The sequence below is a fragment of the Lampetra fluviatilis genome, chromosome 7 (genome assembly GCF_964198595.1).
Source record: "Lampetra fluviatilis chromosome 7, kcLamFluv1.1, whole genome shotgun sequence".
Taxonomy (NCBI): Eukaryota; Metazoa; Chordata; class Hyperoartia; order Petromyzontiformes; family Petromyzontidae; genus Lampetra; species Lampetra fluviatilis.
In genome coordinates this window covers 7,038,639-7,053,129 of record NC_136281.1, presented here as the reverse complement: position 1 = coordinate 7,053,129, position 14,491 = coordinate 7,038,639, and the positions used below count along the sequence as shown (strand labels likewise).

Here is a 14,491-nt window from a genome sequence, read left to right as displayed (position 1 = left end):
AGTCAGTGTCTTGTGTGCTGCTAATCAGCACACCGCTGGCCTATGAGGCTATAAAAAAGAAACATGACGAGTGGGTGGATAGGCTACGGAATTATGATTCTATTAAACATCCACAGTTTATTTGAAATAAATCTAATTTAGGGTTTCAAAATCGTTAAATGTCATAAATGAAAACTATTTTGAAACCAGTAACAGAAACGGACAATAATAAGCCAAGTGCATTTACCTATTTAGAGAGGGAGCCGGCAGACAGGAAGGAGGCATCTTGACTGTCACATGATCTCAGTGAAATTCAGTCAACATTAAATTACCACCATTATTGTTCCTGAATCGTGGTTGCTTAATAACTTCGTCGAGAGAGGGGGTAGGCAACTAGCCATGTGTGGGTGGAGGCCAAGGAAGTATAGTGAAGAGGGACCACACACGTTTTGTAAAAAAAAACTGCTGCAGCTGAGAGTAACCACAGAATAAAGGCGTTTTACCGAAATAAATTATGAGCAAATGAAGTAAGGGGTGGAGCAGCCGCGCAGTGGTTAGCACACCGAGCTTTGGCGAACAACAGCGACAAGTGACCTCTGAACCCGTCACCTCCCTCCGTCCCTCCCCCCTTACCCTCTCCTTCCCCCCAACACCTTCACTCCTCAAGGGCCCTTGCAGCAACAACAAAAAAACCCCACAATTTATGTCGTCACGTTAGACCAACAATTTTCAGCCACACTGGCCAGCGCTGTGAATTATGGTCAGGCAACACCCACGATGGGACATTGTGCAAAGATGCCTTTAATTCAGCGGTAGATTGACAAATGGTTGTAGATTATTTTACTATTATTATTGTTATCTGAACCAAACATATTTACGCCATATGATCTGCCAACAAAATGGTGAGCTTCTTGAGATAATTAACAGGGCTTCCAAACCACACACGAGCTTTGCACTGCTTAATGAGTTTTGTGACCGCGTGGATATTGAGATGTGTGTGCACATGGTGTGGTGGAGTAGGATGTGCAATTGAGCGAGGCTGTGGGGGGAATAATTCAGCTTCAAATGAAATGTCACCATGTGGCAGGTAAATCAAGGGATTGCAATCATATGTGTGTGGTACTGTATAACGTCAACCGATGGACACACATTAAGATGACTACGTGGGAATTTGTGATTGTATCCGAAATATGCATCAAAAAAGTTTTTATACACGGCCCCAATATGATCAAGAGTGATGTAGGAAGCCTGTTAATATGCATACATCTACTAGGCTGCGTGCCATTGCTATCCCACGTGGATTAATGCCGATGACTTGTTAGCTTCTTAATAAACAATCCGACACATGTGAAAGGCAAAACATAATCGAGAGTAATGTTGATGCTGATGATGACAATGATAAAGGAATACGGAAAATACAATGTTAACACATTTATTGCAAATATCTCACGATTACTTCTGAAAACACTATTTGTTTTACCTGTCTGCAAGCAACTTCCCACAAATCCCTCTTGCCACACACAACACGAGTGCAACTGCAGTAGTACGTTAAATGTCGCAATGGTGATTGTCTTATCGCATGGAAGCAGCAACATACAAATTCAACAGGAACCCACAAGTCATTGGTAAGTTTCGCGAGCTCAAAATAACTGCGATTTGCATATCCTGGATTAGGCACTTAAAATGCAATCCCAAATCTGATATCAATAATTCCAATGCCCAGCTGTAGCTTATTTATTTTTTACAACCAATGACGGTCGTTTGAAAGGCGAACCTGCATTCGCTATAAAGTCTATCGAAAGACGACGCCTTTATTTATTTATGAAGCAGCCCAAAGCAGAATTCCAGTAAATTGAATTTACGAGTTAAACAACGAAGCTGGTGGAACAATGGGAAAGGTGATAGCGCCCCCTCCGTTTGGTTGCAAAACACCCGGCCCGAGCACGTGACGAGGTCGCGTTGCTCGTCGTTCTCGCTACGGCGGTTGCAGATTGCCGGCTCGCGTTGAGTTGCTTCTCAATTCTCATCGCCTGCGCAATCCCGTGTCGTTTTCACGTCATTGTCGCCGTTAAATGTCAACGTGCCTCAACGTGGCTCATGACGATGCTGTTACGCGAACAGCCAAAATCACGATCTGAAGCATCGGACACAACGTTGCTTATGAAAGCAGTTCAAAAGAAATGTGCTGTTGCAATCTGTGAAGAAGGGGCGAAAATCATGAGGATTTGTAATATATTTGGGACTTAAATGCAATATTGCATCTCGTATCAATCATTCCAATGGCCAGATATAGGGTTTAGTTGCCAAAATAGAATTTAGACCATAATTTCAAATATAATACATTCACTTAAAAATATATACCCCCGTGAAATGTACACACCTTGTTAATGATTCCCGCATTTGTGCTTTTCTACTTGCAATAATTACGTGAACAGGTCAGAAAAGACACCCGCCAAGGGGAGACGTAGCAATAGAATTAAACTCGTGTGCAGGAGCGAGGTGGTTTATCACATCGCAGAATCGCAAAGTTGGCGTCGGTTTGTGGAGACCTTCATCTAGCTGTGGATCGACCACGGCTGATGATGATGATGATAAATGAAGTTGGATGCCCACAGACCTACGTTTCAAACAAAACGAGGAAAGGTGCAAAACGCAGACAGCCATTCTTCTCGACATCTATGAAAAAGAGCTGCAATAATCATCGGATATCTCCAGGATAACGATTCTGATTATGTGCGTTTGAAACTAATGGTTTCCCAGCCTGCATTGATTGTTTTAATTATAGGGGGGTTTCTGATAATCAATTACAGATCTGACCCACACACAGTTGACACGAGGCTACATACATACGTCGTATAAGCACGTTTGCGATTCCAGATTTCTTGCGACGTAAATCATTCACAAGTTGGTGCGACAAGTAATTCGCGACGTGACTTATTTACTTGCATTCCACATCGTTTACATTTCTTATGCTGCAGTGAGAGGCGTACCATCCCCCCCACCCCAAGTAAAAATTACCTTGCTTTGACCTGTGATGGAGAACATACAGAACCACTGTCATTCACAACAAAACTCATAGACAGCTTCGTTGCCGACATTCACTCCCCCTCATTCACGTCCCAATGAAGCCAAAACGCCGAGTTTACTTACACAGGTAACCCAACTTCTTCTGGCGCATCCTGCGCTCATATTACGTTTGCACTGTGTGTGTGTGTTGTTGTTGTTATTCACGCGTTTCGTTTACGACCATTAAATACCTCTTTGTTAGTTGTGCAATAATCCTTAAGGACCATGTAGTCGGTCTCTAAAAGTAGTTTTTGGCTGTTTTACAGTTGCTTTGTTCAAACACCGCCGGATCTCCCACCGTAAAAAAGCCGGAAAACTAGCCAAGCGGGCTCGTCTGTGAAACAAATAAACTAAACTTAAACAAGAACACAACAGCTTTGCAGTCCCCCACATCTCACCCCACACCCCTCTCTGAGGCCCTTCAATGGAATTCCACTGCCTCACCCCTTGCCGCTCCCCACCCACCACCCCAGTTTTGTCAAATGCGAACCTCCCTGCATATCAGATTGTGCGGATAGGGCTGCATACCTAAATAGCGCCTTTAGTAGAATGCTTAATCAGCATGGTAAATTGCATCATATTGTGCTGATTGGGCTGCATACCTGATTGGTGCATTTCGTAGCATTCTTAACCAACATGGTATACTGTAGACGATCTGTATAGCGTGGAATGTGGAATGGCTGTATTGTCGTATACAGGAGTTCTAGATTTGAAGCTTTCGTGACTGCAAGGTTTTTTCGGTAAAGTCACGTAGGTAAAAAATAAAATTAAAAATTAATAAAAGTAATAATAGAAATAAAATTATTATTTTAAATAAAATAAAAATTAATAAAAGTAATAATAGAAATACAATTATTATTTTATTTCTATTATTACTTTTATTATTTTTATTTTTTACCTACGTGACTTTACCGAAAAAACCTAAGAGTACGTATACAGGAGTGTTGAGTTTCGTAAAATTATCCTCTATATGTTTATCAGCAGGCAGGTGCATAGAATGGGAAACGTTGGATTGTGGATTATATATGAAAATTTAATTCCGTGAAATGCTAATCCGCATGTTAATCTGTAGAGAGGCCTATTGGATGGGAAGAGCTGAACTGCAGATTGAATTCACTCTCCATTCCATTCCCACTCCCACCGTCTCACCTGTGGGTGGTTTGAAGCTCATGATCACGACAATCTGTGTGCTGTACTCACTAGTTAAATAAAAGTGTAGTGTGTACCAAACCATCACCGTGGTAATACTATCCCAGTAGTAACGAGGAGGAACAATCATGCATATGCATGTATTCTGTCACCGCCTTCCAACAACATAAAAACGAAACAATACTATATTTACTTCACCAGTCAAGGCCCGCTGAACTATTTCGCTCTTTTGCAGAAACGACCTGGCCACACTGGGAAAACATGCAAACTCCAAATATACAGGCATCAGGGTCAGGATCCAACCCACTGCCTCCTGCACACCAGGCGAGTTAGTGAACATCTCGCCACCGCGGCGCCATGCGTCTATCCTAGGAAATCATTAGCGATTCGATTAAATTCGTTGCTTTCCATGCCGCTCAACTAGATGGCATCACACAGCGCAACCCCTTCGAACAACTTGGCCAGCTTTTTGTCATTCAATTCCCCAATAGCAACACAACTTGACACTAAAATTGAACTTACATTGACTCATCGTGAGCCCCTGCGACAGGGATTATTTACCGCTTACAATCTGCTGTTTTCTATTTGCTTCGTTTCTGCACTTTAATTGTTTCTATTTTGTAATGTTGGTTGAAACCAGGTCTCTCATGCAGATGAATACTATCCTGCTCTCTTGAGAATTTGAACACGTAGGCTTTCGCCACCTATATTATTCATAATTCATAATAATATATAATAGCCCAGATCTGTCATTATTTATTTCATTCTGTGTCTGTGATTAACGCGGCACGGATTGGTTGAAGTGCGTCACGTGACCATGAGCAACAGACGGGTGAGTGAGAGTGAGGCAGAGCCGTGCTCTGTCCACTGCTGCCCTGATGGACCCCCCTGCTCTCCACTGCTGGCTTGAGGAAGAGCCGCGCTGTCTCCACTGCTGCCGTGAGGGAGCCAAACGCGCTCTCTCCACTGCTGCCCTGAGGGAGAGCCGTGCTCTGTCCACTGCTGCCCGGAGGGAGAGCCGTGCTCTGTCAATTACATTAGTACTGGAGTTTTTTTGTGCTTAAATCCACTGCTGGATGAATGCCCACCGCACGCTGTGCGAGTGGATCGTAAGGATTTACTTGACCAGTCTGTTGGAGGCCGCCGCACGCTGTGGTTGTTGGGGGGCGCCGCACGCTGTGGTTGTTGGGGGGCGCCGCAGGCTGTGGTTGTTGTTGGGGGGGCGCCATAGGCACCCCCCCAACAACAACCTAGTTCATAATAAATGTTTTTGAGTTAGATCGCGTTATTTATTGATAAATGTGTCACAACCCTCCATCACCCGACACGGCCAATCAGAAAAAAATGTGTCACGTTGACAAAAGACAAATAGGTAACTACTTTAGTCCACCAGTGTGTTGAAGAGTGAATTTTTGAGTACGACGTTTCGCTGGTAATTACATCCAGCATCATCGGGCGATTTGCCAGAATAGTGAAGCCCTCCCTCCACTTGCTCCCGGTCTTAAATATAGCAGTAGGGTGACGTCAGCTCTTGAGCATGACAATAACAACAAACTTTGCAAGCATGGCAATAACAAGAGCAGCAGCAATGCGGGTGCGTTGCACACCTGCGGGAGGCGCAGTGACGTTGGGGACACTCTGTTCTCATCTCACGCATTGGCAAAACAAATTACGGCAATTTTTGCAGGTGATGTAATGATAATAATGTTGGTAATTTATCCGCTCAAAGTCTCCCACCACCACCCCGGGGAGAGGCACACCACAGCGTCTCCTTCATATCCCGTTCGCGGGGTCCCCTGTTTACATTCTATCCCCGCATGATGGGGTAATAAGTAAGTAATCGCCTTACCGCCACGGCGTCCGCGCGTGGTTTAGGCCCCGTGTTGTTATCGCAAATAAATGAATCCCGGACGGCACGGGGGGTCCATTTGTGTTGTTCCTGATAGGTTTTGCCGTACATTGCGTGTGACCTCTGCGTGTTCACCATTGCATTCTCAGAATGTCCCGAAGTGTCCCAATTGATGTGGGGCTTTTTTTGTCAAGGCCGTGCGGGTCACGGGGGTTTGCGTGATCATATTTTGGGCCAGAGCAAGACATGCATGCGCATGGGACATTTGGTTCATGTTGGAAATAATGTCTGTGCTTGTCAGTGTGGGTTGGTGAACGTGGAGTGGTATAGGGGGCGATTACTTTTGTATACCATGTCCACGGATCGTACAATAGTTGACAGCCATCAACATATAACTACGTATCAATCCACTGCTAGATGTGGATTTCGACCATGTATGTTGGTTTACCCATATTTCACCACGCTGGTCTCAGTGTGGGTGAAAAATGTTGGTCGAACATCGTGGCTGTAAAAGGGGTTGAGTGAGGTGGTTGGGGTTCCAAGGACCGGTTCAGATGTCACTCGCCACTCACGTTTAGCCGTGGCCGAGACTGGAACTTGGGTTGCCGGGTTCATAGGCAACAGGTGCAATGCGCTAACCACTTATCTTGTTTGAAATAAACGCGAGTGGCTTGTATAAAATGGTTGTCAATGAAGGCAATTAGAGTGCATTTCTCGAGTGATTAATCAGACACGGAATTTGCATTTTAAAGATCACGTTAGGTTACTCACACACGTACAGCCTTCATAGGCACAGGACTCGACTGGATGGTGTCATCAGCACCACAACCATCCGCCTTTGCCTCGTGTTCACGACACACCACACCAGATACCGTACTCATCTCAGGCTCGGGTAAGCTTGGTCCAGATATTTGCCACCGATGTTAGTCGTGGCCGGTAATCGAAACTTACGATTCCTGGGTTTGTAACGTAGGCCACTTCCACCCCTTAAAGTGGATATTGGTCACTCGGCCTTATCACAAACACGCACACCATGGCCTCACCACACACACACACACTACATACAATCCCACACACACACTACATACAATCCCACACACACACACGTGATGAATGCGCCCGTGTTCTCACGCGTGTTCACTTATCACTCACCTCCCTAACAGCTGATACTTTACAAAAATAAATATCACTTAAAAAACCGATACATCGACCAACTCAAGCCACTAACATATAGACAATAAATCGCGTAACTCAAATAATTAGCCTAACCAACGTCGCAGGAGAACAGGGCATGCAGAGGATGGTAAACGAGGTAACGCTGGCAGGAATCACGCACTCTGCGCGCCGTGGTGCTCATGGGAGACGACAGATCGAGGGGCGGAGGCGGCCCGGGCTTCATTTCAATTGGAGATGTCCGGGGCTGAGCTCCAGAAAATTGAAAACATTTTTGTCTAGAGCGGGTAATTGTGGAGTGTATGTTAAATTATCCCTTGAGAAAATAAGCCGCGCAGGCAGATATAGGATAAGGGTGTGGACACACCGACCGAGACTCGTGCAGCAAGAGCATCTTCGTGTATGTCGAACGCATTTGCCCGCCCGGTGCAAATAATTAATGTAGCCCTGCGTAGTTGATGTTCCGCGGTTTGTCTTGTCATAAGCCCCTCCGCTCGCGGTTCGGTTTCGTGTTTCTACCGCGTGTGCCTTCCGTTGCTTTGAAATCATCTCCCAGACAGGTGGAGTAAAAATGTCGTAAATCATCCAGAAATGATAGCGGTGCGGGAGAGCTCGAATGAAATAGGAGGGATGTCGCCGAGGAATATCCGACTGCTGCTGCACAAGAAGCGAGCACACCCCCCCCCGTGTGCACCAAGATCCCATTGATTTGCGCATTCCCCTCTTTTACATGCGCAGTGCGCATTCCGGCCACAATTCGCGGTGGTGCTGCGCGAGTGGGTTCCACTCGGAACCCCCCGGCGATTAGAAACAGCAGCAGCAACAACAACAGCAGCAGCAGCATCCATCACCCCTACCCCACCCTCCCTGGCCATTAGTGAGACCGCACACCTGCAACAATTGGGCACTGTATGGGGAGGAGGGGGGGTCGAGGAAGAGTTCACGACATCTCAACACGCGACACCGCTGGAGAGACTCTGTGGCACCCCCCCCGCCGCCACACGCGCAACGCGCAGCACCGCCCTTGCGATGGTCACTTACCTGCTGTTGTTGTCGTCTGGACGAGAACCGCTTCGGGCACGCACACTTGCGGTCGGATCTTCTCCTCCTACTGGTGGTGGTGGTGCTTCGCGGTCGGTGTGTTGTCGGCGTGTAACGTAGCGGCGAGTGGGTGGGTGGGTGCCTGGTGTGCGTTGGAACCAAAGCTGCTGCTGTTGTTGTGTTCCGCGTGAAGAGCCGCAGTGCGTGTTGCGCTGTCGGGAGCGCGTGTTTTAGGGAGAGCCTAGCTCTGGTCGTCTCACACACAGGCACGCACACACACGCATGTGTGTGTGTGTGCGAGAGAGAGGGAGGAGAGAGAGGGAGGGAGGGAGAGAGCTCAGCTTGTTATTGTGCGCGGAGTCGCAGCTATGCTCCGCCACCGGTTGTCCCCTCCACCTGGGTTTGGCAGTGGCAGCAGGGCTGGACTGCAGGGAGGGCTTGGGATGGGTGCCCTGCCCCCCTTAGCGCTGTGCGGTTGCGTGTTAGGAATGCCGGCGGTGTTGTGCGCGTGCTATGCGAGCGGCGTGTGAGCGTGTATGAGAGTCGCGACAACGCGCCTTTCGTTGACATATGCACGAGGCGTTTGGCACCGTGGCCAGCTCTGCCGGCTGTCTGCACGCCCTGGGAGATGCTGCTGGCTGTGCCACGGCCTGCGCACGAGTGATACAACCTGCCCGTGCGCTATTTGCAGCGGTGCGCGGTGCGTTCCCGGTCGCGTTGCGCACAATCGCAGCAGAAGCAGCTTGGCTCTTCTGCCCTGCCACCCCCCCCACGCCTTAAATCAAGAGAGTCACGCGTGGGCAGGGAGTCACACAAACCCACCAGGGGTGGGGGGATGGGTGAGCAGAGCGAGTGAGAGAACGAGAGAGGTGGAGCGGGGGAAGGCAGGTGTCGTGACTGTGGCACACACGGACAAATAACACAAACTCAACACTCGTTAATAACACTGCTCTGTAGGAAAGCAATATCATAGGGGACGACTCTAGCAATGGCCCGTTATCATAGCAGAGGTAACAACTATACTGTAACACGCTTCGAGAAAAAAATTCAACACGTGTGAATAACACTGTGGCTTTGAAATAAATAAAACTAAATACAATAGATTTCGATTTAAAGCTTTCGTGACTGCAGGGATTCATCTTCTTGGTTCTTTCGGTAAAGTCACGTAGAATGGAAATAATAAAATAATAAAAATAAAACAATAACATTTTATGTTTTATTTTTATTATAAAACATAACATTTTATAATGTTTTATTTTAATTATTTTATTATTTCCATTCTACGTGACTTTACCGAAAGAACCAAGAAGATAAATACAATAGGTCACGTTTTGGGCGATGGACCTTCTTCACGGCTCTTCGGAAATCTGTAAGACTTGCCCTCCAGCTACAGGCTGCAGCCACCAAGCTGCTTGTACCAGACTTCCCCTCATGATCGAACCCTCAATTGCCTCCCGAACAGGCCTAGATGTCGAACTGTCCATAGCTCCTGTAAAGAGATAGTCGCCTCCACCGCCCCTCATTGAAACTGGTTTCCAGCATCAACAGACATCTGGCACAGCAACGATTGACCTCTCTGCTGCTTCTGACACTGTTTGGCATCGTGGTCTGCTGCTACAGGAGGCCAAATTCATCAGATGCCGTTCTACTGTTCACCTAATCGACGCGATGCTCAGCAACTGTACTTTTAGAGTATACCTCGCTGGTAAATAGCCGCAGTGAATTACTACACTATGTAACGCAATTTTTGTTCCTGGGTAGTAAGTGTTATTTCCTAATTGCTTATGCCTAAAAGTATAGAAAATGGCTATTATTCCCCACAAACTTTGCTTTTGTGACCAGGACAGTGATATTTTGAAATTTACCTATTTTGTACATCATCTCACACGTTCATGTATGCAGATGTCATAGTCCTTACTGCACAGGGCACACACCTCAAGAACATTGCTAATACTTTAGCAGGTTGTCTAACTTTACTGGAGGCATATTTCTGTCGCTGAAGACAGACCAAATCCTTCCAAAACCACCGCAACTTTCCACTTGAAAATTCATGCAGCGGATGCCACCTTTGGTATCTTTCTGTGGTAGCCCAGTGCGCAATGACCCCATTGCAAGATAGCTAGGTATTATCATGGACAGAAGTCTGACCTTCACGCCCCACATAAAACAGATCTGTTAAAAGGCCAAATCAAGAATGATTACTAATGAAGTGGGGGGGGGGTGCTACATGTGAAATTACGTCTTCTGCTCAGGATTATTAATGTAGGGGGAGGGGGTCCATGTAGAGGACGTCACGTGGTTATGATTATCAATGAGGGGGGCTGGCAGACGTCGAGTGACGTCACGCGCAGGACACACACATTCTTGGCTCATTGTAGTCGTAAACACATTCTTGCGGAGGGAGCTGGTAGGAACGTTGGGTTGCTCGGTCAATGGCCAGGGTCAAAGGCGGCGTGGTGTATTCCGCAAATATGCCCGACTGTGAGGGCGGGCACAAGCCGGCGTGAGTAGGTTAAACGTTGAGTTTTATAAGGGAACCACGGGGTGACCAGCCCCTCCCCACCCAGCCCCACCCCTCCCATCCCCCACCCAGCCCCTCCCTGCACGACGGACGGACACAATAATCCCCTGTGGCCTGGTGAAACCAGTGGGTTCTTACCAGTAAAATACTATTGTAGCCTGTGCTCCTTCATTGGAGTAGCAACACGACACAAACTCTGCCCATAAGCACTCTTGTGGCTTGCATACCTCGACATTGGCATTCAGTTCCTGAACATATTGCCATACACACGAATACAATGGTTCAAATTGGTTTGTGCTCTTCAAAAAGGTCATTTCCCAAAGCGTTGCCTATTATATATACTGTAGTATATATGTCACCACTGAGATTCAGCTTTAGGTGATTTAGCCGTTCAATTATTTTGTTCAATTGGAGATACACACTGCCTGCAAATGTATAACTTGGGACAGTACGAGGTTATATATATATGTGTGTGAATATTTTACCACGTGATGGGGAGCGGTGGCAGGCTGGTTAGCGCGCGTATTGAGCCCGAAACCCAACGACGCAAGAGTTCAATTCGCGCTCACAAGTGGCAAATCTGTGAACCGATACCAAGCTTCATCTAAGTCGACTCAGCCTTTAACGAGTACTGTGCCTGGTGCGGTGTGTAAACATCAGCGCTGGGGTGACACGGGCGTGGTGTTGTCCACACACGCCCTCGTGTACCGTGCCCGCCGCTTTCATTGGTGCTTGCTCACAGCGCTTGCCCCAACAGTCTGTTGAAGACTATTCTGAGATGTTTTTTCTTTGTTTTACCACCGTGAAAACACGTACACACGCGTGGTCTCACGCGTGCCTGCGTGCTCAATTAAAATGTTGAAAAGGAATCAACACGAGTCGTCTCTTGGGTAAGGAACTTTATTCAAGCCACACCACAACTTACATACAGGGCTCTTAGGAAGCTTCACGACCAAGAGACCCCGTGTTCTCCCCAAGCCCCCCCCCTCCCTTTGATCCACTCCCCTCCGTTCCTTCTCGTACCTTCCAGAAGGTTCCCTGCCTGCTCCTCCTTGTCCTCCACCAATTACCGAGTGCGCCTTTCTTACCTGCCCCTAACCGTCTTTCACCTCATCCCGTTTTCTGCCTTTCCCACAATTAAACCTCTGCAGCCAATCCTATGTCCCTGCTTCCCAGAATCTGCCCCTCCAGATGTCGTTTATTAAATATCCTAAGGTGTCCTTACATGACCCTTACTCTGTGGTTATGAATTCGCCCCGACGGTGTGGAGGTCAGATTACAGATGAGCATGATGTCAACACCGTGATTGCATTCACCCTCCTCCCCCTGTTAAATGTGATCTCAAACGAAAAAAGGGGCTTCCCTGATTAATACCCAAACACGAGTAGCCATTCACAGCTATGCTCCCCATCTTCACCGACCAGCATAAACCAGCATGGTGAAGTATGGTCAAATAACCCACACGATCTGCAAGGGTAATACGAAGCCCTCATCCAGCAGTGGATTGACATAATACAAACACAGCCCCATCGATCCACTGCCGAACGAAGGTCTCCCCACGCTGCGCCGATCATGGGCCGAGGGGGGGGGGGGGTGTTTGACCATACCTAACCATATAGGTACAGTGATCCCTCGTTTATCGCGGTTAATGGGGACCGGAACCCCTCGCGATAGGTGAAAATCCGCGAAGTAGGATCGGCCCCCTAGGAATTTCCGTATATGTGTGTGTGGGTACCAGGATGTTTAAAATATGTATATTTATACTTTATATATATATTTTACTTAAATCTATTTAATTATAAAACCTGAATATTATACATTCACTCTCTCTCTCATACGATACGTATTATGGTGTTCTACACTCACCAATGACAGTGGTATCTTGAGACTTGACTCCAGTAATGACGACGACGACGATGACAATGACGATGACAATGACGACGATGACAGACCTGTGCAGTTCGATGAATGTGATGATGAATGATGATGATGATGGTGGTGTTACTGCACAGGTATAATGAGGCCTTTAAATCAGTTCGAAAAATCCGCGATGCACTGAGGCCGCGAGACTTGAACCGCGAAGTGCCGAGGGATTACTGTAAATTCAAATGAAACATGCTAGCCTGACATGACAGCTTTACTCTTTTCCACTCAACGGGGACAACTATCTTCGTGTGGGCATTCCCAACCTCCTCCAAGACGTCTGGCCAGTATGGAAGAGTAGACCCAAACTTCTCGCTATGGAGGGGCTCGCTCAACCTCCGTAGAGTAGAGGCCATTCCAACAGAGACTCTTACACTTTTTTGAACCCTGAAGAGGCCCGTTTGGGGAATGGGCCGGTGGATACTAGTTAGGACTGGGCCGTGTTAAAACATTTTTTTATTTAGCCAAATTCCTCCGCACAACCGCTAATTCCTGCAAGCCACGACCAGCCAACACAAATGCACACCTGCAATATGCACTCACTACACTGTCTGAAACAATAAACAGGGCAGGCGAGGACTTTTTTAATATGAATTCCAGAAATAGCCCCTACACTCGGGTCGTGGGAGTTACTTGACTGTACAGTACTTCACGATGCTGGTCAATTTAAGGTTGGAGTAGATAACAATGTATTAGTGGCGAGTAATATTCAAACCTGTCCTGGGCAATCCCGCACTTAACCAACCCGTACTGACCAGTGTGATGAAGTACAGTATGTTCAAACAACGCTCATGACTGGCATGGCATGGGGGAAGCCTTCATTCACAAGGAGCATTTTCAAAAGGGTTGTTATAATCATATACACACGTGGCTGGGGACATGCGCATGGCTCGGCTGAGCGGGCTGTTTTCCTTTGCCAACGACTGATGACTCATTGAGGATAGCACGCGTCAGCCACCTGTCCCGATGAACGTCGTGATACACGCACGGAAGGCTGCACACCCTGAATTGAAAATCCTGCGGATCCGATCGCCGTGCTGCAAGACTGCAGTGCTGCAACCCTCGGGCACTCAAACAAAATGTCGGATCATATTGAAAGTGGAAAATGTAATTTCCATTCACAATGAGTTTTTTTTTTAATCTAAGAAATCTTGTTGAATAATTGGTAATATTGCTTTGTATTCCACATTTTCAAAGCAAATATATTCAATCTGGCATGAGCATGTGATGAATAATAATAATACATATTCTCAGATTGTCATGAACGTATAAGACATTTTCCTCCTCCAATTAACATTTTTATGAACATTGTCAAGTTTGGGATCATTGTAGAACACTACCAGAGATGGTATCCCCCCAGAATTCCTTCATCACTTAGGCCTTAGGGGACTCCAATGGCTGGCAAAACTGTCCACAACAACCATGAAAAGCATGGTGGGAGGCGATGGTCATTTCCATACCTAAAACGGGCAAGCCAACCGACGACCCGGGAAGTTATAGGTTGATATCATTCCTGTGCACGACCTATAAACTCCTGGAATGCATCATCCCCCGGAGAATCAGCCCCCTCGTCGAGTCTGAAGAACAAGCGGGATTCCAGCCTGGATGCAGTTGCTGTGACCAAGTTTTAGGCCCTTTTGACATACATCGAGGCCAGATTCCAAAATAAATCCAAGACCGCCGCAGCCCTTGTGTACTTGTCATCAGCCTATGACACAGTCTGGATTAAGGCATTGATGTTGAAGCTCGCAAGAACCCTTCCCTGCTTCAAAACAATACGCTTGATGTGG

At 46.9% G+C, this 14,491-nt stretch overlaps 1 protein-coding gene across 1 annotated transcript in view; it reads right to left on the bottom strand.

The window, feature by feature from the left end:
* Positions 1-9,019, bottom strand: part of B3GNT2 (UDP-GlcNAc:betaGal beta-1,3-N-acetylglucosaminyltransferase 2) — a 71,329-nt gene extending 62,310 nt beyond the window's left edge. Inside the window, exon 1 of the mRNA XM_078858328.1 lies at positions 8,258-9,019. The gene's annotated coding sequence lies outside the window, so the exon portion shown is untranslated. The remainder of the gene's footprint in view (positions 1-8,257) is intronic.
* Between the last annotated feature and the right edge of the window lie 5,472 nt (positions 9,020-14,491).